The sequence below is a fragment of the Tauraco erythrolophus genome, chromosome 13 (genome assembly GCF_009769465.1).
Source record: "Tauraco erythrolophus isolate bTauEry1 chromosome 13, bTauEry1.pri, whole genome shotgun sequence".
Lineage (NCBI taxonomy): Eukaryota > Metazoa > Chordata > Aves > Musophagiformes > Musophagidae > Tauraco > Tauraco erythrolophus.
In genome coordinates, this window is record NC_141477.1 from 18036936 (window position 1) to 18060732 (window position 23797).

The window sequence follows — 23797 nt, forward strand, 5'->3', positions numbered from 1 at the left end:
ACTGCTCTGCTGGTTTACGTTCTTCAGAATCAGAGTACTATTCAGACTAAATGTGAAAAAAATAATTAGCATAGTCATCAAATTTTGACAGCTTGAATTAGGAAGATGTTTTTCCAAATGACTTTGATTTTCAGCATCTTAAAGAAACAGAGAAGAAATTCCGTGGACACTGATACTGGGCTGAGCATTTAGAGAGAGAAACGAAGGATGCAAACGAAGGGAGTAGGAGCACAGGTGCTTTGAAAAGGAGGTTAGTAGCAGGACGAAGATGCCTTGGGAGTTGATTTTATAAGAGAGTTACCTGGAATTAAAAGCTATGGAATACGTTCAACTGTCAGTATTCAGTAACTTTCTTCTAGTAGCTTCTGTGTAAAATCTTTCTTACTTCCATTTTACTTGCAAGGGCAGAACCATTTGCTGCTCATACGTGGGAGATTTACAAAGGGTTTTAATACTGTGTTCTGGAACTGTTTTGTTTAGAAAGCATGGAAATTGCATGCCTAATTTAGGAACAGAAGGCTAAAATAAGGAAAACTCATAGATCCAACACTTTTTTTTTTTTTTTTAGCATTTAGCTTTTTCCCATTGCCTTGAAAAATGGGGCTTGAAACATAATTCTGACTTACTCTGTTGGTTGCTGCAGCTTGTATCTCTACAGATACTTCACTGTCTGTACTTTTTAAAATTTGTTTTGGGGGCTTGATCCAAAGCTCTTAGCACAATAAAAAGATTTTCAATTATTACATATATTTTTTTGATTAGAGTATTTTAACACTTCTTTTAGTATTACCTGGTTAGTTTTGAGCGCACGCTCCAATTTATTTTTTTTGTTGTTAGCTATTATGTGCAGCCGAAGCTACAGGACAAATAGTTTGTCAAGAATTTCAGTTGTTAACCTAAGATGTGGGGTTTTAAAGTTGGCTTTTATGGTTTAGGTTTGTTTTTTTTTTAATTAACAAAATTTTAAATACAATGGGTTATTAGAATTGAATTATAATGGTGTGGGAGGTTAATGCAGGCACTTGATTACTGTGGTCACGTGAAACTGCAAGCTGAAGTGTTGTAAACGAGCGTTAAACATGGCAAGGGGCGACATTTGCTGCCAGAGTGTTCAGTAACTACTCGGAATCTGTTCTGCCTTCCGAGGTGTGCGAGTCCTGGCACAGGAGGTGTGAGCCCTACCCAAGGGAAGGTCAGCTCTTCGTAGAGCGGAGTTGGAGATTTTTCTGGCTTTTGCAGTGTTTTTCTGTGGTGGTAAGTATGCCAACAGTGAGTTGCTATGCAGTGTTCTTTGTTATCTTCTGCTTTGTGCACGATTGACTTCTATCAGCAAGAAGGCTAGATGCCAAAGAGCGAGTAGAGAAGCACTTCTGCTGCTCAGGGGCTTTTCACTGCCTTGTGCAGAACGGCTGAATTGGCCTTACCTCGAACCTGCCCTGGGAAGGGTGATGGTTGCCCTCTCCATAAAGTCCAACGGAGAGAGCCAGTCTAGTGAGGTCACCCTCATTCCTCAGGGAGCTGAAGCATGAGTGAATACTCTTCCTCTTAACTATTTTGCTGTGTGGTTTACATGTGTCCGTTTTACTGAGTAGCTTGGAAATTTGATCAAGAAAATCCTTCCTCTTCCATGACCCTGCTGTGTCTTCACACCGATCCAGGTTGTGGAAAGTATCTTGCTATCTTCGTGAATGCCACTGTGTCACATTGCTTCAAGAGCTGTACTGATGCTGCTGTACAGCAATTAGTGTGCTGTAATTATAATGCGGCTTTCTGTGAGAAGGCAAATGACCTGTGATAATGACCTTTGCTGAAATTCAGATTTTATCTTTAATTTTTTCTTAACCAAGAATTCCTATTAAGCAAAACTGGCATCAATGTTACAGTAAGACTACGAGCATTAATTCAGAGAATATGGCTCTGTGACCAACTTATCAAAAGAACTTGCTTTTTCCAAGGACAGGAAAGAAGATAGTACATATTCAGTTATAAATGGCTTGGATAAACAAAACCCCTAGGAAAATCTGGGGGGAAAAATGGTATTAACTATATTGCGAGTATGCAATATTTCAAGGTAGGTGAAAACTACCTGATTGCCTATGGGTAATTATTAATTTATAGTTTTATAGCCTGGACAACTATTGATGATGGCTGAAATAAACTGTTTGATATCAAAGTTAGAATTGCTGGAAATGTATTGGAGCGATACTTGAATTAGAGTTTTGCTCTTAGATTGAAAAATGGTGTTCGCTATCAAAAAATTTTGAAAAACATTTTTGCAGAGCCCCACTGTGAAAACATCTAGGAGAATCATTACAATAATTGCTGAAAATCCAAGTTTAGTAGAAACGCATATAGTCACCTGCAAATTTTGGAGAAGGAATTAATCTAACTTCCAGAAATTATGAAGACAGCATTCAAATTTATTCATGATGTCTTTTTGATCTTACGAACTTAGATCTTGCTGTAAAACTCGACACAATTTCTCTTATGTAACTTAGTTTTGCACGGTTACGATGAGAGTCACCACTTAAGCCAAAATAGTTAATCTTCTAAATACAGGCTTTTCAAAAGTGGGTGCCAAGCTACAGTAGTCTCTTTCTTTTAACTCTTGCATAACAGAGAGAGGCTTCTGAGCCTAGAATTGACTTAGCCTCCCTTTCCTGCATAACCAATCCCTGTGATGTTCTTGGGGTCGGTACAGGAGCTCTCTTCGTAGGGAACAAGCCATCAGAAAAATAACTGTTGCTTCAAATGTTGCTTTTGGTGTTTTGCAAAATAGAATGTACCAAAAGTAACATTAATTTAACTCCTCTCTCTGCATCACAATTTAGCCCTTTTATACCTTTGTTAGAAGTTGCTTTGTAAACACTTGATTGGCAATTGCAAGTTTCTGTAGGGAAAACCCATGTTCTAGGTTGGAAGCTTCACCTCTGCTGGGCTCACAGCTGGAACCAGCAGTACAGAGAACGGAGGTAAAAGTACGCCCTGGGGGGTGCAGGGTTGGCAATCACTGTCCTCCGAGCATGTAGCGAGAGTCCCGAGAGTGCTCTTTGCCATGGAGGGGAAACACATTGGCCACAGCTGCTGGCACGGAGGCTTTGCAGGGCTTCTACGATCATGCTAAAGGAAGTTACAGTCTAAAAGAAGTATTTTCATCTTAACGGTTTTGAACACCTGTGCAAACCACCAAGATGTCATAAACTTGCTAGTTAGGCATCGTGCCACTTAAAAAAAAAAATCTAAATCAGAGCTAATGACAAGATCATGCTTTGCTTCCACCTCCCACTGTGTCAAAGAGTTGAGGTGTCAAGAATGACCTTGAGCCCCACACACGACTGGAAGGAGAAGGGACTTCAAGGTTTCTTTCAGACAGTGCTCCTCGAAGTTGGTTGATGATGAAATCTAAACCAAAGGCAACCGTGTTAGGGATATATGTAGGATCTTGGGAATGTGGTAGGTCAGCCCCAGAAAACCATGCAAGCTTATTATCTGAGAGTAAATCTGTTCCTTGACTTTATCTGTCATGTAAGTAACAACCCTCTATTGCATGTGCTCCCATTTTAACCCTCTTAAGTTCTAACCTTGCTAGTTTGTGGGGAAAAGCCCAAGATAAACCAATCTACTGTCATCATCCAAAAATGATGTGTTTGCCTGCAAATACAGAAGACACCTGTCCCATTCATTTAATGGAGGATTTTCCTCAGAGCTTACACATAAATGTATTTGACTTTATAATTGTTTTGCTCTATGATCTTGGGCAGAGGTTGAGCTGAGTAACGACGTTTCTGTCCCTGTTCTGCTCCAACCTCATCTAACCACAAGCCAGCCTCCTTCCTCCCCTTTTCAGGCAACCCCCTGGCTCCACATCAGAGTCCGAGGGGGGCTGGAGGCCCCAGGAAATCCAACCAGCTGAGAACTGCCTTCTCTTCCTGACAGGTGAGCTGCCCGGCACATCAAGAGTACGGTGTGGTTTCACTGGTTTTGAGCTATCGCTTAGCTGAAGCTGCTTCCCCTGCTCGGTGCTAGCTGCTGCTGCGCGGCCCACTTGACCTTGTTTCAGTTCTTGCCTGCTTCTCCCCCCAGCCCTTCTTCTGTCGTACAGTCTGTTCTTTCCTGCCTTTAACCGTGCCCTGCCACTTATCCAGCTTACCCAATTTGAAACATGTTTCTCTGGTTCCTCTTCTTCTTCCACAGACTTTGACACTGACGCTGTCATGGTGCCTGACTCATAAAATGGTCCCTGACTCATGATCCCTCTGCCTGGACTTTGCTACAGGACACAAGAATGTCTTGGTCACGTTTCCCAAAAGCTCCCTACATCTGGAAACCGGAGCAGATCGTGTCCCAGCTCCAAGACAAGTGGCTTGAATGGTGACGCTTACTCTTCCCTGTACCTAAGGTGAGGTGATGCCTCAAGTGAAAGTGATTCCTCTTGAGTGAAGCTAGAAGAGCTTTTCATTATTTCCTATATTAACGTATGGCTAAGGGATTTTTATCTCAAAGAAGGACACATAGCAAGAGCACCTCACCTAAGGGAATGACTGCCAGGCTTTGGGTAACAAGTGGCACAGATGACTGAATAAAGCTGCTGATAATGCAATTAGCAGGAAGGCATTTGCGACTTCCTGGGGTTCAATTCATTTCTAGAGCTGATAACGAAGGGGAGTTAAAACTTCCTTCCGTTTCAGTGATACGGGACAAACTGGTATTCTGTGCTCCTTTACAGGTCTGAGAGCATGGTGGGCAGAAACTGAATTGAAGAAAATTCAGGCTTGAGTTAGGTGTTCTGGAAAGACCTGGTGAGAAGTAGGGGCATGCAAGGGAGACTTAACGTAAATCGCAAAAGGAAGAAATTGCTCTCGGAACAGGGAAAGGCCTAAGGAGCTACCGATATGCAATCTCTCTCCTGCAAATTATGGGAAAGTAACCCATTTTTTGGTCTTTATTTTTGTTTCTTATGTAATAGCTCATCTCCAGAAGGATTTAGAGCCGATTTCCCTAGAGTGACTAAGCAAGCTTCAAAAATCTAGGAAATACAATCTGACTGGGAAGACTGCTTTTCCTCTCGGTACCCAACTCAACAGACAAAAATATTGCTGTGGCTTATTCAGTACAGGCCATCAAAGTTACCTTCTCGCCTTGGAATGAATCCAGAACACAAACTCTGGTTTGCTTTCCAATTCTTGTAAGCAAATCCTTTTAAAATATAAAAGGAATGGTAAAGGATTGTGTTGGGTTTTTTTGTGGTGTTTTTCTTTTTTTTTTTTTTTTTAATAGAAAAGAGGAAACAGAATTGCAGAGGGGGTTCCTATTCCGCTGCCCTCAAAGAAAAGGAAGCAGCGTGAGTATGAATCTCCTGCCTGGAAGAATGAATCAGCCATCTGGCACCTTGAGTTTATTCTGGCCATTAATTCAGACACAGAATTGGTCTCTCTACTCTCTCCTTGCTCAGCTTCTTAACTGGGTGACTGATCAAGAGCTCTCTTTGGAGCAAGCATAATAAAAGTTTCTGTTGCAAAGTCTTTGTTAAATCATCTCTGAATTGGACTCAATATCAGAAACGGTGGACTTTGAAGCTCTTAAAGCGCAGCTGTTAGGAGAAAGGTGACATAGTCCTGTAGAATACTTTGTCCTAAACTTTTCCTCAGAACATCTTTTCTGTCAGATACAAATCCCTTCTAGAAAGGTCAGAATTTAAAATATCTCTATTTCCTTATCATGCTAGGATAACACTTTTTTTTTTTTTTTGTTCTCCTTGTTTTTTTTTCATTGTATTGGCACATGCTAGAGTGCTAAAACTATACAGAAACTCTAGGATGTTCTTTGATTTCTTCACAAAGTCTGAACAGATGGTAGAAGCCCATTCTGGAATTGTTAGCTTAGAAAGAAGTGGTGTGCTAGCAGAGGAACTGCTTTTCAGCTCGTTTTCCCTGTTGTACCAGTGGGAAGGCTCAGTCCCAGATGCAAGATTAGTTCATGGGGAAAATGCAAAAGTCTGGCTATTCAGAGAGCGAGTTTTGTCCCCCAAAAAGACAACAAATATAACGGTTAACAACTTGTTCCACTTTTCTGCTCCCTGTATTCCTACCCACCGTTTGAGAGATTGTTGCATTTGCTCCTTAGATGCACACTATATAAACTGGCTTATGGTGGTTACTTGCAGGATCTGAGTGCGGTGCTGTTAGGAATCCTCCCAGGGCACAGCTGGCTTAAGAAATTCCTGTCTTCTGGGCACTGGAGCAGAGCAGAAACATTCCTGACCTCTATAGGAGTGCACCGCACCTTCAGTTGTGCCGACCCAATTGCTGATGTAGTTGTGCTCTAAATAGCATCTGAGAAATGATCCGGTTTGGGGGGCAAAAAAATGAAACCAGTCCCTTTGAAAACAAGTGGCCCTCCCCACTTCACTGATGAGGCAACAGTTTTGCTCAGACAGAGGCCAGGGAAACAGCTGAATGGCACGACTGGGAGGGAGGAAATGAACTGGAGTGTGCAAAATCCTCTTAGGCAGGCTCTGAGACCAACGGTTCATAACATGCCATTGCACCTGGAGTCTGGTCTCCAGAGCATTTCCATGTTTTGTTGTCACAAGTCTAAAAAAGCAAATTCTGTCATGTGAGTCAGGATGCCCCGAAGTGTTATGAATCTGGACTTCCAAGGTCTGAGTCAGCTTTGGAAACAGGCTGAACTCTCTGCCGTGGTATTGTCAGCACTCGCAGAGTCATTCCTTCAAAAACACACCCTAAAAATGATGTCAGGTTTTCTTCTGTTAAACGCTTCTGCCTAAAAAAATCTCAGCTATGAGGTCAAGTGTTTTGAATCTATGAGCTCAATTACTGTGTTTTTGGAACAGACCAAACCTCTGACGCACGTGCTAATACGTGGATTTTATGCACAGCTGACTGTGAAGCTGCCTCAGTGCTGTGCTTCTGCCAGCTCTCGAGTAGACTGCTGTGATCTTACAAAGTTTTGGATTTGAGTTGGAACAGGAGTAGCCCTACAGTATCTCAAGCAGAGGACACATTACTAGAATTCTGTGTGCAGGCAAAATGTTAGTTTTGGAAGGGTGTAGGGTTTTTTTAATGGAAAAGTTGTCTATCTGGCAACCGTCGGATGTTGACTTTGTACAGGGAAGGTACAAATGGATTCAGCTCCTTTCCATCTATTTCTACGTGTAATTTAACAACCATGTATGTCATGGGCAAGTTTAAAACTTACCTGAGGTTTGGGTTTGGTTTTTTTCTTTTTTTTTTGAACAGGTTATCTTTCATTCACAATTCTTCTGCTATTTCCAGACAGACATTAACAGACTGACATTAAAGATCAGCATCTGTAGCTGTAACTGAAGCCTTGAACATAGTTTTATGACTATGGCTTTCAGGAGACTATTTTAAAGTGTTCCCTGAAAGGGAATCTTTTTCCTAATTTTCTTATTTTTTCCCTAACCTTGACAGGAGGTGAAAAAACATTCTGAAACATGAATTCAAGCTATAGAATATAATTTATTTCTATAAGTCTGTCTCATGTGCCAACTGACAGATTATATCTAGACTTGCTAGGTGCCATCAACTCATATTACACTAGTTTTTTATTTTAAACACTCCTTACCGGATGACAGTTTCCATTAGAAGCGTCGTTTGCTCTGCAATGCCTCATCTTAGTTTTGAAAAGACTGGAATTGATGGATATTCTTAAGTGTTCTGCCTTTGTTAGGCAGGTGAGCAGAGTAACTCAGCTCGGTGCATGCTACCCTCTCCCCAAATTTAAAAGCAGATAAACACAAAAGGATGATTAGAGAGTAATTACCTGGACAAAACTATTCTTGTGCTGACGGATCTAACTATAAGCTTATGTGCAACTATTCAGCATGAGTAATGTGCTTAGCGTTACACAATACAGAGAAAAAGACATAGAAGGAACTACTGAATTGTGTGTTTACAAAAACAAGCCTCACAAATTTTGTATCTGGTTACTTTAGGCGTTCTACACTGCTTATATGCGATCATGTCAGGTTCATATGAGTCTTCATGCCGGGGAATATAAAGGAATTGCGCTCAGTGCCTGGAACAAATGCCAATTTAAGCCGGGAACACATTTAGCGATGGGCAGAAGCAGAAACCCTTTCAGGAGAACGCTCCTAACCACAACCAGTGGCACCATCAGTGCCAGCAAACATTGCCTGCTTGTATCCCCACGCGAGCTCGGAGTTCTCAAGATAAGGCACCCCGCACCCATGTGGGCAACTCTAAATTGATTTTCCAACCCACAGACTCGCTCGCACACAGCTCTGCTTCCCGACCGCGCAGGGATGAGGACACGGCGGACCAGCGGCGGGCGGCTCGGCCGGAGCCCGCAGCCCCACGGCGCGACCCGCCCCTCCGCGCCTGCGGTTAACGGCACTGCTTAGCCAGGAAAAACGGCAATTTTTGGATTATTTCTAGAAAGACTGAACTTTGCCTCAGCTGAACGTTTCGCTTTCCCGTTTCTTCTGTGTCGCACGGGGAAAGGAGAGCGGGCCCCGCGCTGCCTGGGCGAGGCCGGGCGCGTCCCCGCGGCTCCGCGCGGGCCGGGGCAGCGCCGCGCCGAAGCTCTCCTTTTTAGGCCGTCCTCATCTTTCGGTTACCCGATCCCGGACCGAGAATGAAGCCAGCAGCTGGGCCGCCTCCTGCTCCGCCGGCCGCGCACGGAGGAAGCCGGGCCCGTACCGCCTGGGAGCCCGCCGGCCACCACCTCGCCCCGCCACCTTGGCGGCGGCCCGTCCCCGGCCGGCCCCGCTCCCCGCCGGGCGATCCCGCTGCCGCCGCCTCAACCGGGCGCCGCGTGTTCCTTCCCGCCCCCCGCTCCCTTCCCTGCGCGGAGCTCCCGAGCCCCGCGGGGGCGGGGGAGCGGCGCGGCGGCGCGCGCATGCGCGGCACCTTGTTTACCCCGCTCGGCGCGGCCCCGCCGCGGGCGGCCGGCAGGTGTCGCCCCACGCCCAGGAGAGCGGGCGCCGCTCGGTGGCCGCCAGGTGGCGCCTGCGCCCTCCATTCGCTCGCGAGCCGCCGAGCAGCGAACACCCCAAACAATCCCCAGCGCCGCCGCCAAATTAAATAACCTGCCCGCGCCCCGCGCCGTCCCCGAGCCCCCCCGCCGCCGCCAAGTCGCCGGGCCGGGCCGGGCCGGGCGCGCAACCGGCAGCCGGGCCGGGGATATAGGAGTGGAGCTACGAGCCTGGGCCTCCTCGCTGCCTACGCCGACACTGGGCAAGGTAAGTTAGAAAATGGCGGCGAAGCTTCTGGAAGTTTGGAGGGGGGACTCGGGATCGCGGTGCGTGGCTGCGGAGAGAGGTCGGGACGGGGCCCGCGGTCTCCGGGCCTGCAGGGACGGCGCGGGGCGCTAGGCCGGCTGGCCACAGGGACTCCGTGCAGCCAAGATGGAGGACGGCGGGGCCGAGCCGCGAAAACACTCCAGCCCCCCGCTTCCCCACCCCCCCTTCCCAGCGCGCCGCGGCGGGGAGGGGGGACGCGAGCGGGAGCGCGAGCGAGAGGGCGGCGAAAGCGGCCCCCGCTGCCCGCCCGGAGCCCCGTTCCTCCCCAGAGCTGGCCGCGGGCAGGCTGGGCCCGGTGCTCGGCGAGCTAAAATGGAGAACCACCTTCTCCTCCTCCTCCTCCCCCCTTCTCCCGAGCCGAGCAGGGGCTGCCGGCAAGATGGAGGACTCGGGCATTGTGTGTGTGGGGTGTGTGTGTGGGCAAGCCGGGCTGGGCCGTTCGGGGGGTGGCGAGGGAGGGGACGGGGGGTCGGAGCCGCTGCGGACGGCGCGGGCCGCGCTCGGAGCGGGGCGGGGGGGGGAGCGCTGGGCCGCGCGGCGCGCAGCAGAAAATGGTGGGGCGGCTGCCGGTGCCCCGGGGTGGAGTGTCGGAGGAGGCCGGGGAGAGGGGGCTCCTACCCCTGACAGCACTCCCCCTCCTGCCCGCTGCCCAGCAGCCGAGCTCTGCTTGCCAGCCCGCTCCCGGCCGCTGCCCCGCGGAGGGAAGTGCCGAGGGAGCGGGGTTTCTGCCCTCCGTCTCTCTTCCCCGGCTCGGCCGAGCTGGAGCAACTCCGGCCGCCTCTTCCCTGGGCTGGGGGGCTGGCGGGAGCGAGTTCCCTCGGCCCAAGTGAGGACGTGGGGACTGACCTGCGCCTTCCCCCCCCCCGCCTCTGAAAGAGCTGGCGACTCCCCAGCCCCGCCGCCCAGCTCGGGGAAGGCCTTTGTGGGGCGAGTTTTCCCCTCCGAGTGACTTTGGGCGAGCTGTCCGGCGGCTGCCCGCGAAGAGGAGGAGTTGTGGCAGTTTCCGTTCGGCTGGCTTTATTTTTTTGTAAAGAAAGGGCGCTTGCCAACTTGCGCCGGGGACGCCCGATGCCGGGAGCCGCGTGTTGCAGGAACCCCGCTGGGCAATCGCCGGCCCTGGAGGGGGAGGGGGGGAGGAGGAGGAGGAGGAAGAATGCTTCTTACTGGGGGGTTTTGGCGCCACTTTTGTTTTAGATAGTGCTCCTCTGCCCCCTCCTCCTCGGCACGCACTGAACTGAGCTGAACCCTGCCCAGGTAGGAAGCGAGAGCTTTCCTGGTGTTTCTCTTTTCTGGGCGTTTATTTTTCTCTACACGGATTAAAAAATACATCTATGTGCAGTTTGTTGCCGTGGTGAGGGACTTGGAGGGACCGGGGAGTGAGGAGAGAGCGGCGGCAGATGGCTGGGCTGGGAGGCCCTGTTTTTCGGGAATTGCTCTCTTCCTGCCTGAGCGCATCCCGGGGCCCGGGTGCGCTGGCTCTGGGTGCCTGCACCGCTCTCTTCCCTGCCGCTCTGCCTCCATGCCTTCCTCCGTGGCCGGTAATGCTCTCGTCCCGTGGAAATCCGGGACCGACCGACCTAATTTTTTTTTTTTTTTCCCTCTTCTTCTCACTCTCGAAAACGGGGAGTGTCGGTGCTCGACTGTCTCTTTCACCGCTTTTTATTTATTTATTGTACTTGTTGTTATCTTCCCGCGGGATGCGGTGTTCGGAGTTAACACAAAGTTTGATAACCGCCGAGTCCTGTGCTGTAGTTACTGTGCTGTTTTGGGTTTTATTGGTGTTTTGGGTTGTTTTTTTTTTTTTTAATTACTTGTTGGCAGCCCGGGTAACACTGCTGCCCCCCGCCTCCTCCCTCCCGCGCTGGCTAAGTGCTCTCTTCCCGTGCGCTCCCCGGAGCCACACCCTGGCGTGTCCGGTCTCGTTAGGCGCCTTATCCGTCGGTGTGACCCCGCGTTTTCCCCTCGCCTCCCGCGGGAGGAGCGTGCGTCCCGCGCGGCCGCGGCAGGAGTGCCCGCAGGTCACCCGGGGCGGCCGAGGTTGCGCTGCGCCCCGCCGCCGTCTCCCCCGGTGTGGCGAGGAGGGGCCATGTCAGCGCGGCGGTTCGTGCCGGGGGCGGGGAGTCGGGTTACCGAAGTGCGTCACGCGCGGCCCCGCCGGGGCCTGCGCCGTCGCCGCCGCCTCGCCCGCCGCCCATCGGCCGGCGCGGGGCGGGAGGCGGCGGCTTCCCCCGGCGGCGGGCGGCCCGGGCGCGGACCCCCGGCGGGGCTCCCGCCGCCGGCGCGGCCCGAGGTGCGCTCGGAGCGCGGCTGTGGCGGAAAGGTGGCGGCAGCGCAAAGGTCGCCTCGTGTGAGGTGCTTCCTCGTCCGCTCAGGGCTGGGGGGGGGGGGGGGGGGGAGTTCTCCAAACGGAAGGGGAGGAAAACGCCTTTTGGATCGCTTCCCTCCGGTTTTGTGTTGTCCGGGGGTTCTGTTCAGTCCTGGTTTTCCAGAGCAGGACGTTCTTCAAGCACAGATCTCACTGTCAACTTTCGGCAATTCACTCTCCATTTGTGGTTGATGTCTTCTTTCTCGTTTATAATGCTTGGCTGTTTGAAACAATTTTCCCCTCTTCATATTCTCTTTTCCCTAAATCAATTATTTATTCATATATTGATTATTATTCTTGGAGCGTATACTTGGTATGGAACTGCCCAGGAGTTACAAAACATCCGTATGCAGGCTGGCTGGTTGTGTGCAGGTAAATAAATACGAGTGGTTGTGCAATTGACAGGCGTTAATCTCTGGCTTCTTGGTATTTCGTGCTTATTATCCCCAACTTGTAATTTTGTGGATCAATCTTGGTGGTGATCAGTCACGAAATCACAATGCCACAGACGTTTGGGCTCTTGGTGGGTGACACTGTTTCTTTTCCCACATAACCATGATAACAGTTTCGTTACAAAATGAACCAAGGTGTAAGAAGGCAGCTGCTGTGCTGTTAGCAGAAACCATCTTTCTTCGCTGCTTTCAGCGCTGGAGCTGGGTGGGGTGGAATCCCCAGGCTGTTCTGAGTAATTAAACAAAGACTTCAGAAAGCTTCAAAGTTATACAAAGGAGAAAAATGTGAATTAATTCCCATCTCTGACAGGTAGATCTTGCTCCGTAACTGCTGGGGCTCACGTGGGTCCTTTTTAGAAAAACCAGTGACATTTTACGATGTCGTCTACAGGCAGATTTTATGCAACCTGTGAGAGAAATCCTTGGATTTCTGTTGCTATTGTTTGTATTAAGTTAACTGCATTATACTTAAGGTTGGATGTTGTGTGAGCTTAAATTCAAACAAACGAAAAACCAGCCATGGAACTGGGGGCTGGGAGAGACTCTTTAATTTCCCGTGGAACTTCCTAGTACTTGAGTATCTCCCAAGTTATGCACTTGGGCCAGAGTTATGTTTTTGGAGCTTTTTCATCCATTTCCAGTTTCAGGAAGATAGTATTGAGTAAAGTCAATAAGTGATGTAAGGGTTTGTTGAACTTGTATTTAAGAAGACTAGCTGAAATTCATGTATAGATCTTTTCTTTCAGACATAGTCTTAATGGTCCACAACTGAAAGCTGAGATTATTGGTTTGAGTAAATTGGTTCAAAATAATGGTGGTGTGATATTTTAATATATTTAAAAAAAAAAAGGGTTCTGTGAAATCACAAAAAGTTGGTAGGTTCATAGCTTATTAAAATATTTGGTTTAAAAACACATTGTGCTACTTGTAGAGCATTCCATTTTTAAAATGGGAGTATTCAATTAGCTGGCCATTAATCTAACTCAGATTCCATAAATATATCACATTCCAGCTTTACGTGTTAAAGTCTTTAAAGGCATAAATGCGCAGAATGAAATAATTTCCACATGGAAGGAGTGTAAACGGAATTGTCAGATAAATACTCTTTAGTTTTATTTTGTTACAGTGTAAGTTATCAACAGCAATGGAAGTATTTTTTAAAAAAGTAATGTAGACAGGTTCTCTTGGATATTACATGCTCCTACAGTCTCCTGTAGAAAATAGCTGCAGGCAACAAACCACTTGAAAGTACGTGCTCTTGTTGGTGGGAGCAGCTACATTAGCCTTAGTCAAATCATGGAATACTGTTAGCACATCAGAGCGTTATGAACTTTTTTTAATTAGATCGCTCTTTGTCACTTCTGGTTCAAATTTAGAATGATTTGAGAGTCCTCATTTGTCATCTTCATTTGTGGTGTTACTGTCTCAGCTGTTTTGCTGCAGGCAAATATTATAGGAGAGATTAGGTTTTCTGGAAATTGTGCGCTGGCATAAACAGGTTGTATGTTTTGCAGAAACTTGAAACACTTTGGTTGCGTATTTTCATCAAATGAATCCCCAAAAGTAAGAAAATATTTCTGCTGGTTACTTATGGTTCTTGGTTGTGTTACTGGAATGCTGTGCTTTGTCAAACAAGATGAGGTTTTGTGATCTTTGCCTCCAATGTGACCATTTCTTCTCCGATTAGTTTGAAAATTTAGTAGAATATTGTAGATGTGAATTTCCAAAATGGTGCTGTTGGGTTTTGGTGGTGCGTTTGTTTTGTAGATTTCAGGTGGGGTGGGGTGTTTGTGTTTATTTTTGTGTGGTGTTTTGTTGTTGTTTTTTTTTGTATGTGTGAGGCATTAAGAAAATGTACTGGTAAAGGAATGTGTTGTAGATTGTGTCTCTGTCAGCTAGATGCTAGAATTTCCAAGAGTTTCATCTGCTTCAGTAATTGTCTTGTAATGGAAAGAAGTGATTGATAGCAGCCATCAACATATCAGTTTAATATTCTTAAATAAGCTCTGCTCGCTTCCTCAGGATCACTTAAAACACTCATATTCTGAAAACTTCAGCTTCCTTATATGAGGATCATTGACAAAGAAGAGAGAATGGAGTGATATCTTAGTCCCGGAGAAACTGGAGTGAGCAGGGAATTAGAGTTTTAGGTTGGAAAATAGGCAGCTTACGCACAACAAATCTATGAGGGAGCGGGAAGAGCTGTTTTCCATAGGCGTCATAAAATCTTCAGTGGTGGCATACAGGCTCAGTGCATTGGTTTAGGCTCAACACCATCCAGTGTTTCAGTCACCTCCACTTTCAAAGTCCAAGGATGAGTAAAGATGGGAATTCTTCGTGGTCCCGTAGCTCTTCTGTCACTGCCCTGGCAGTTCTGCAGTTTGATCTGCTCCGATCCTCTTCCCGCCTCCTGACCCTTCTGTCCCGTTGCCTGCCGAGAGAGGTGGATCTAAATGGGGCTGCAGGAGGATATTAAGATATTGGAGCCCCTCCTGCCGGGAAGGAGTGTGCAGCGTGCCGGGGTACTGGCCGCGGCCCGGTCAGTGTTGGGCCGGCAGCAGAACGTGGTCTCGGGCCGCTCCTCACTGGTTGCGCTGGCCGCCCCCACCCGCAGGGGGTGCCACAGGGGTGGAGGGGTCTGCGGGGGGACGCGGAGTTTGGTCTGGGGGGAGATCTGGGCAGGGGGACCTTCTGGTGACGCTGCAGTGGTGCATCTGCACGACTGGAGCTCTTGCTCTAGCACTTGTTTGTTCTGCTTAGAATGCTGCTCTCTGGAGTAAACCAGTTAAACCCTTCCACCATTCTGTGAACTGGTTTTGTGTTTGAAGATTAGTCAAGTGACTTCAGTGGGCTTTTTATGTTGGGGGGAAAAAAAATCTTTCAAAAAGTTGTGTATCTTTGTGGTTTAAGGGTAAGCCTTGAAATCTGATGTAATTTTTAACAAGGTCAGATATTTACTTGCGAGTGTGATACAGTGAAAACTTCTGATTTTGAGAGTTGGAGACTAAAACTGTGCTTTTAATCGTATGTTGTTCAATTAGAATTTATTTACTTTAAGTTTTCTTATGTTGCAGTTCTTAAGACTCTGGTGAAGTTGGATTTTTTTAATTTTTTTTGAAAGTAAATACAGACTAAGGGGAACTTCTGAAGGTGGCCCTGATTTAGATCACTGCAGACAAATACACGGCTGTTGCTGACTTGTTCGAGTTGAGAAGCTGTAGTGTCACTGACTTCCATCTTGAGGAAAATATTTCACTGTTCAGGTATTGACGCAAAAACTGTGTTTTCTTTTCTTGATCCTCTCAATTTGGTGGCCGGAATCACGAAGACTAGACCAGAGTCCTACATTTGATGAGTTATGCCATTGCAATATTTCACAATATCCTCTTGTCCCTTTTAAGTATCTCTGTATCTCCAAGTGTTGCACTATTATGAAAACCTCAAATCTGTGACATCTTGTGTAGAGAAGAAGGGAAAGCGAGACTTTTTTTCCTGCATCTCACAAACGTTTTCCCCTCAGCTACTGAGATCTGAGGAGAAATCTGGCATCCAATTTTGGAGGTAGGGATGTGGGAAAATTTGATGCCCCAAGGTACCCCCTTGACTTTCATGTGACAGTTAGCTCTTTTTTAGCCTGTACGGGCTACAAAGTCATGTGGAGGAGCACAGGCGTAGTCTGGTTTTGAACTTCTTTATCCTAATTTGAGTTAGAAATGAAGGACGTATAGGATTGCATTTGTATGCAGTTACCTCTTGTCTTATTGTGCCTTCAGAGGGAAATTAAGTTAGCTGTCATGTAACCTCTTTATCCAGGTGCGTGCTTTATGCCCGTGTATGTAATTTATTGCTATCTATTCCGTACGTTTTTTTTATTGTGTAACTAGCTATAACTTCTCCCTCCGGAGGGCTTGTTTTTGTAAAAGAATATAATCAGAAGGGTGAGTAGATTGAAGAAGATTGGCATATATTGGAGGGTAGATTGTATTCTCTGATTGAGAAGTTAATCACAATAACCACCCAAAAACAAGTGTCTAGAAATGAGAGTGTGTGTTGGTGGTTTGGTTGCATTTTTTTTTTTTTAAGTAGAAGAATGTTTTTATTTTCTTATGGCTCTGAATCTGATGGCTTATTAGTCCTGCCCTTACACAACCTCTTACGCATTTTACTTTTCCATGCTTTTATTTCAGTAAAGGTTAGTCATTGGATTAGAGCGAGGGAATATGTGTGGCACTGGAAGTCAATGGAAGAATAGTTGTGTTCTACAGCAGCTTTTCGTTAGCGTTTCTGTGTGGCTCCTAGAGAGGAAAGTATTTTTGCATCTGTTCCCATTGTTCTAGGGTTGATAAGGCAAGCCAATGACTTTTGCTTACATTTTGAAGAAGGTCTCAAATGGTGCATGTTGCCATGTAATATGTGTGTCTGCAGTGGTCTAGATCAATAAGAATTAGAGCTGAAGTCCAAATTTCAGGATTTTCTGTTAGCAAAATAATAAAAAGAAATCGAATACTGACATTTCAGAAAGCACAAAACATTCCTGAAACTACTGAGGACTTAAAAAAGAAACAACAGACCTTAGGAATGCATGTTTTATTTAGTTGGGATCACATTCCAAAATTGGCTTCAAGTTGCTGCCAAGGTTTGGTGAAATGCTGCTCAGCTTCCGGCCAGTGAGTGAGCTTTGGGTGATTTGAAGGACAACTGACCTTACCTGCAGGCTTCCCCCAAGTTTCCCCCTTCCCCAGTGGCACCCCGCTCTCACCGAGTGACAGGCATCGTTTAGTGTGCATACTGTCAATTTGGTGCTTCCTGGGAAGATTTGGTGATGTAGTACTTGTAGTCACGTAGCAAAGAGGACTTGATGCGGTTATTTTCCTATCGCTTAATACATGTGGTCTGCCTAGAAAGAGGTGAATATTTTTGATGTCATGAAACAAGAGCAGCTTAAACATGGAATATTTAACACAAAACTGTCATCAACTCTGGAAATTTGAACCATATCAAGTCTTAGTAAGCAGATAATATGCAAGTAATATAATTATCTGATTTTATTGGTCAGTGTGATTTTTTCCAGCAGGGAATGTTTGCTATGAGGAGAGTTTGTATGGAGTAGATGTGTGAATATTGAAGATCTGTATTTTTTTTTTTTTATATTATCTTAAGACAATTGAATATCTAGATAACTGGAGTTACTAAAAAAACCATGTAAGTAGTAAATGTTAGGAACACAGTTTTGTAATTCATGTAGCATGCATTTGAAGTGTCTAGTTTTCAATTTGAAGGTGATTTTATATGACGTGAGTGATTATGGATATAGTGGCCAACTAATTTAATTCGAGTGACAAGGTGGTACATCCTGACCACTGGCAATATTTTTCATTTCACTTCTGATCATCTTAGAAACAGAGAACTGATTAATTATGATATTTTTCCCATCAAACTTGATGGAACCTTGATAAAGACTTTTTTTTTTAAAACAAACAAAAAAACCCTACGAGAATGACCGGTGGCTGCAGTGTACATATGGCAGTGCTGTGCTTGTGGCAGACAAATAGGAAGATCCAGACTATTGTAAAGAATACAATTTAAATATAGTTGAAAAGGGAAAGACTGTGATGCTCATCTGCGCTGGTTGTGGCTGGGACAGAGTTAATTTTCTTCACAGTAGCTGGTATGGGGCTATGGTTGGATTTGTGCTGGAAACAGTGTTGATAACACAGGGATGGTTTCGTTACTGCTGAGCAGTGCTCACACAGCATCAAGGGCTTTTCTGCTTCTCACTCCACCCCAACAGCGAGGGCTGGGGCTGCACAACAAGCTGGGAGGGGACACCGCTGGGACAGCTGAGCCCAACTGACCAAAGGGATATTCCACACCATATGACATCATATGCATACAAAACCAGACGAAGAAGGAGGAAGCGGGGTAATGTTGGGAGTGATGGCGTTTATCTTCTGTTGTGCGTGATGGAGCCCTGCTTTCTTGGAGATGGCTGAACACCTGCCTGCCGATGGGAAGGAGTGAAGGAATTCCTTGTTTTGCTTTGCTTGCGTGCATGGCTTTTGCTTTCCCTATTAAACTGTCTTTATCTCAACCCACAAGTTTTCTCCCTTTTGCTCTTCTGATTCTCTCCCTTATCCCACCTTGGAGGGGTGAATGAGCAGCTGCGTGGGGCTTAATTGCCAGCTGGGGTTAAACCACAACATCATAATTTAAGATCAATAATATCAGTATTTTAAAAATTGTGTTATTTTGTGCTATTTTGGAATGGGAATTATATTCTTACAGGAAAGGTCCAGTCTCATGTGCTGCCATATACTGTTTTATTTTTATTTTGCTCTGTGTACCTGTTTGAAAACTCTCCACAATACGTTCTTTTAACTCAACGTAAAATAAGGCTTTGCATTGTGGATGGGCAGTCGCTTCCTAGAAGCGATGCCGCAATGAAAAATACTTGCGTGTTCTACATTGCAGAATTGTATAGGAAGGAAAGGCTCTCGAGTTCTAGTCCAGCCTCCTGCGTAAAGCTTGTCCAGTTACACCAGGTTGCACAGGAGTTTGTCCAGTCAGGTTTTGAATATCTCAGAGGATGGAGTTTCCACAGTCTCTCCAGCAATCTATTATGCTCTTCTTATTAGAAGGTCTTTTTTTGTTTCAGGTCTTGGTCATCTTAAGTTCCTATGAAGATTCATGCCCTTGCACCTCTCAGTATATGTTTGGAAAGTATTCCTTGATGATGGAGGCTTGGGAAGCTAATGACCTTGTTTGGACTTGATTGTAGTTTTTAGTGGGAATTACTGAAAAAGGGAGAGGTGAATGGCTATGGAATGACTTTTTGGTGCCTACTTTCCTCTTACCTCTGGTCACGTTTACTCTCTTTATTCTTCTCCTGCTGTCCAAGTTCAGGCTTCACTACTGTTTCTATGACAAGGTCTTGCAAATAAAACTTTATTTCCGAAGCATTTACGTGTTCACTTAAGTGTCATTCATACACTGATCAAAACTATTCTTGCAGTTTTCATATTTAAGCAGTGATATTTTTATTCCTTCTCATAAGTATTATTTCTAGAAATCTACAGTTCATTTGAAACTATGGTAACGAGAAAGGAAAGCTGCACAAGTATTTCTCTTGCATCTGTGGTATAGATAGGTCTGTCATTACTTGCATAATAAACAATTGACCAAAAAAAAAAGGTGAAACTGGCTTTTGCATACTGATTTACCCAACATAGAAATGGTTTATTAAGGCAAATACTTCAATGACAATGGAAAAATGTTTAGGCTTTTTTTTTTTTGTGTGATGCTGGATGACATTTTTGTCTTAAATATTCCATGTTTAAGCTGCTCTTGTTTTATGAAGTGGGCTTCCATTCAACTTAATTTGATAATCTGTATTTTCAAAACTGATGCCTTTATATTGGTATTTACTTAAAATGTTTATGAATTAAAAAGTATTGCTGATGTAATATTGTACATACACATTGCTACTACTCGACTGTGAAAAACAGAACAGATTTTGTAAACTAGAAGACCTGTGGCTTGACAGTTGAAAAATAATCAGAAAAATCAGCCTTTAGGCATTTTATTCCTATTGCTGCATTGCATTGTTTTTTTCTGGTTATACTGCTCAGTTTCTATTCAGCAATGCAGTGGTTTTATGAAAGTTAATAAAGTTATATACTTAGAGTATATTTGTGCTTCAGAGAAGTAGTCGCTGCTAAGCAAAAATTTTCAGAGGTGACAAGACACAGGTTGTATACATCAGTATTATATAAAAGCGTCAAAACCATTTTTAGAAACTTTCAATCCAATAACACTGTGGATAGAAGAAAATACGGTAAGTCATCCCCTTCAGATAGAGTAGGTCAAGCATTAAGATTCTTCATCTTCACCTCCAAATGCAGTAACAATCTCTGTAAAACTGAATTCTCAAGTTTTTTCCTTTTTGTGCTAAGGGGATATAAACTATGCTAAGCATACCTTGCATTCAGAACTGGTTACTGAAGTTTTGTTTACAGAGAGGATTTATGCATTCTTGCATAATGCTACAAATGGGCTTAGTCTTCCCGTATCTCCAGTGAAAAGAAGCATGGAAAAATTCACACAGTTCTTCTGGATGCAAGATTGAATGCATGTTCTTGGTAGCTTGAGGGCTTAAGAAACCTTAAGTTTTTCAGTTCCTTTACAGTAAGGACTATTTGACAGTGTATAACAAATAAAGCATCCTAGAAGTTGAAATGGGATTATCAGGAATGAAGAAAATTATACCAAGGAAGTTGGGAAAGATAGGAAAGTGTAATAATATTTCGATGCTCACTAGAACCATTTCAGAAGTATGTTCTGTGTCCAGTTGTATCACCTTCCCTTTTTTTGTTGTGGAGTGTGTTGGCATTGAGTTACTAGCTACATAAAGTATAAATAACTGCTTTTATGTAAAATCTTAATGTTGGAATACGTCCCGTCAGATGTGGAAGGTGCAAATGTTTGTCTTAAATGTTTGCTAAAGTTAGGAATTGAAAAACTAATCATTAAAGCCTTTTACGAGGGGATCTGGAGGACACTAAATCAAGCTGGCAATCCATTGAAAATGGAGAGTTGTTTTTTGCTGTGAGGATAGTTGGTGGGGAGACTAGTTACTTAACTGATGTGAAAGAACAGAATTGGGCAGTTAGATAACTGAAAGTTAATAAAGGCATTTGTGAACGTAACTCCATGTGCAGAGTTTCCTCCCTGTTTCACAGTAGTCTTCCTTCCATGCTTGTTCCCTTCAGGCTACTGAAGATGTGCCTTCCCCGTGTAACTGGGCCAGTTCAGACAGTGGTCCTGTCTCTGTGTCCTGGCCACAATCTTCTGTTGTTCGCCTTGTGCCCGTGTTTTCTGCCCATTTGAACCCCACAGGTGAACTGGCTCAAGGAGCCAAACTGTGAAGAACAGCAGTTTTCTGTTGGTTAAATGGCTGTGGAGCCAAATGGGTGCAGCTTCTGCATGGAGAAGGATACAGGAGCTTTTGGCCAGTGAGAATCTAGAATTGAGGGAGACTGCCCCTTGCAGTGGTTTGAAGTGTCGTTATCGGTTGCCTGGTCCAACAGTAGTGGCAATGTTTTCTGTAACTGTGGGACCAGGAAAATAAAACCTTACGCCTGCAGTTATCTGCTGCTTTTCTCCCTGTGTTACTCTTCACAACCATTTGGGCGATATGCCAGTTCCAAAAGTAATCCTCTAATCTTTGTAGTGATCTCTGTTTTATCTTTTTTTTTTTTTTCCCCCGAAATGTTCCATAGTCTGTCATAGATCAATTAGAGCCCTGCAAGGGAATTCAGGACTGGTGTTGATTTGCATTAATTTATGCAGGCAGGAAGATCGTGTGCGTTTTTCTTTGGTTTCAGTCTACTCACTGGTTAGAAGTTCTGCAGGTGTAACTTGGAGTGAGATGGAAGTGGGGAGAGAAGACTTAGATTATAGAAGGGTTTCCTTCCCTCAAGTTTTTCTTCCAGCCTTAGCATGGTTAATCAGATGCTGTTGTCAAAACCCTGCTAGACCTCCTCCTTCAGTTGGATGCTTCCCAGCCTGTTGTGGTTAGATCTTATTATGAGCCTTTGCACTTTCGAGTTTTCCGTGGTTTATGGAAGCTGCAGTGCCAGTTCTATACATGAGGTCTGTCTTCAGCCTTTTTATGGAATGTGGACCAGCCAATGGTTTTAAGTCCTATCCTTCCCAACTCATCTGCCTCCTGGCTTCTGAGTTTTTGGGGGCATGCTGAGGCTACAGGTCTCATTTCCAGGAGTACCTGAGAATTAAACCAGACATACCCTTTTTTAATCTCATAAAATATTAATATTGTCCTTCAGAGATACTGAGAAATAGACCAAATAATGCCTGAACATATTGCCTACCTCTCCTGTCTGCCTCCCTGTAGGCTCATTTCAGAGGATTTTGTTTTCTTATGCTCTTTGAAGAAAACTTGCCGTGTTTTTTACAACGTGGAATCCTCTTTTTTTTTTTTTTTTCACTAGCTAAGAAGATGGCGGCTTTCTTCTTTAGGTGTTCAGGAAGAGTTTCACTGTCGATTGATCAGAAACTATTGCATAGTGATTCACTGCTTAATTCCTCACCATTTCAGAGTTTAGATCTGGGGAAGCTGGTCTACTTAGGCAGAAGCTATGATTTGTTGAAAATAAGCATCTATGTGAATAATCAATCTGACAGCTACACTGCAGGCTGTGATTTTGCTTTGTACAGTTACAGTCTGGTCAGAAACACTAGACAACAGGAAAGCCACATATACAGAATTCTTGGGAGTTTTGTAGATCGTTTTGGGTTGTACAGAGGATTACAGAGATTAGGGTTGTTGAGTATGCATGTATATAAGCCATGTTGGAACAGGAGTTAGTTTTTTTGTGTGGGTTTTGTATGTGACTGAGCACGGCTGAGCGGGCATTGGTTCTCCCCAGTTTTGCAGGTGCTCCTTGGAAGGACTGTTGTGAATATAGCTGCAGTTGCCTGAGCGCTCTCTGTTCCTCCTTACTGCTGTTGAAATGTTTCTGTGGGACTTCCCTGCTTGGAGGCATGCCAAAATGAGTGTGTGGGAAGACTTAATACTTGCTACTTACATAGCATTTTGTATGTTCAAAGTCTCCTGCAAATATTAACTAATCCTTATTTAACATTTGAGCCCAATTTCTGTCAGTATAAATGAGTAACAGCCAGTTATGACCCCTACTTTTTTTGAGGTCAAAAGAACAAAATGCTGTAACCAGTGTAGTTAAGAGTAATCTTTACCATCTTCCCAACGTACCATTTTTGTCACTCTACTCTTCTGGCTTAGTGTGGTGTAGGAAAACGTTATGAATGGAGTATAGTACTACTCTTCAGGAGGTCGGTGCATTGTAGGATGCTGACTGCTGGAAGGAATGGCATTTCATTCATTTTCTGTGTGGTATTTCAAGCTTTTCTTTGCTAGTTTTTGTTTCTGCTATATTAAGGTATATTTCTTCCCAGCCTGGGGAGCTACAGCATATTAATAACAAGTAATGCTGTGAGAATAATGTTTTAGCTTATATTATCAGGTATTATACTAGTTGTTTTTCTTTTGAAGAGATTGTAAAATATTCTTCAGGTAGTTTGCAACTGTCGTATGCATGAAGTTATAAATGTGTGTCTTTGCAAATTGGATTGAGTATGTTTTCATGTTAAGCATCCTTTTAAAGAGAGGCTGCAGCAGTTCTGACTTAAGCTTCGAGATTTTGTCATTCCAGCTTTTCCTTAGGGAGTTCAGAAAATTTACGAGAACAGGTCTATACAGTAAATGGCATGCTGGAAACAGTGTGGACTAATAGGAAAAAGTATTGAGGTCAGGGCCATCTTGGTATGGGTGGGGTACTGTGCTAGAACAGCTCTCTTGTTTTCTGTACCAGCACTGGCCTCGGTGCTTTGCTGTGACTTTGTGTTGCATCTTGGAGACGCTTACAGAACACTAAGAAAAATGAAGTGGTGGATAGGGCTTATTGGTCATAAACTTTTAACAGAGAGTTGAAAGAGAAGTTTCCTAAATTAATGTAAAAAAATGTTCTGACAGTAATATATAGTCTATGGAAATATATAGTTTGCAGAAACTAGAGAACAAAATTCTGCTAGTCTGTAAGTTAGTTTGAATTGTATCACACTAAAAGCTGACTG

General features: G+C 44.8%; 1 protein-coding gene across 6 annotated transcripts in view; it reads left to right on the forward strand.

Annotated features, from left to right (window-relative positions):
• The first annotated feature begins 9153 nt into the window (after window positions 1-9153).
• STAG2 (STAG2 cohesin complex component) overlaps window positions 9154-23797 on the forward strand; it is an 82548-nt gene continuing 67904 nt past the window's right edge. For 5 of the 6 annotated variants that reach the window (XM_086619819.1, XM_086619821.1, XM_086619816.1 and 2 more), the window contains exon 1: window positions 9154-9247. The gene's annotated coding sequence lies outside the window, so the exon portion shown is untranslated. Of the gene's footprint in view, window positions 9248-10430; window positions 10562-23797 lie in introns of those variants that run through there. The other variant, XM_086619817.1, reaches the window with a different exon arrangement.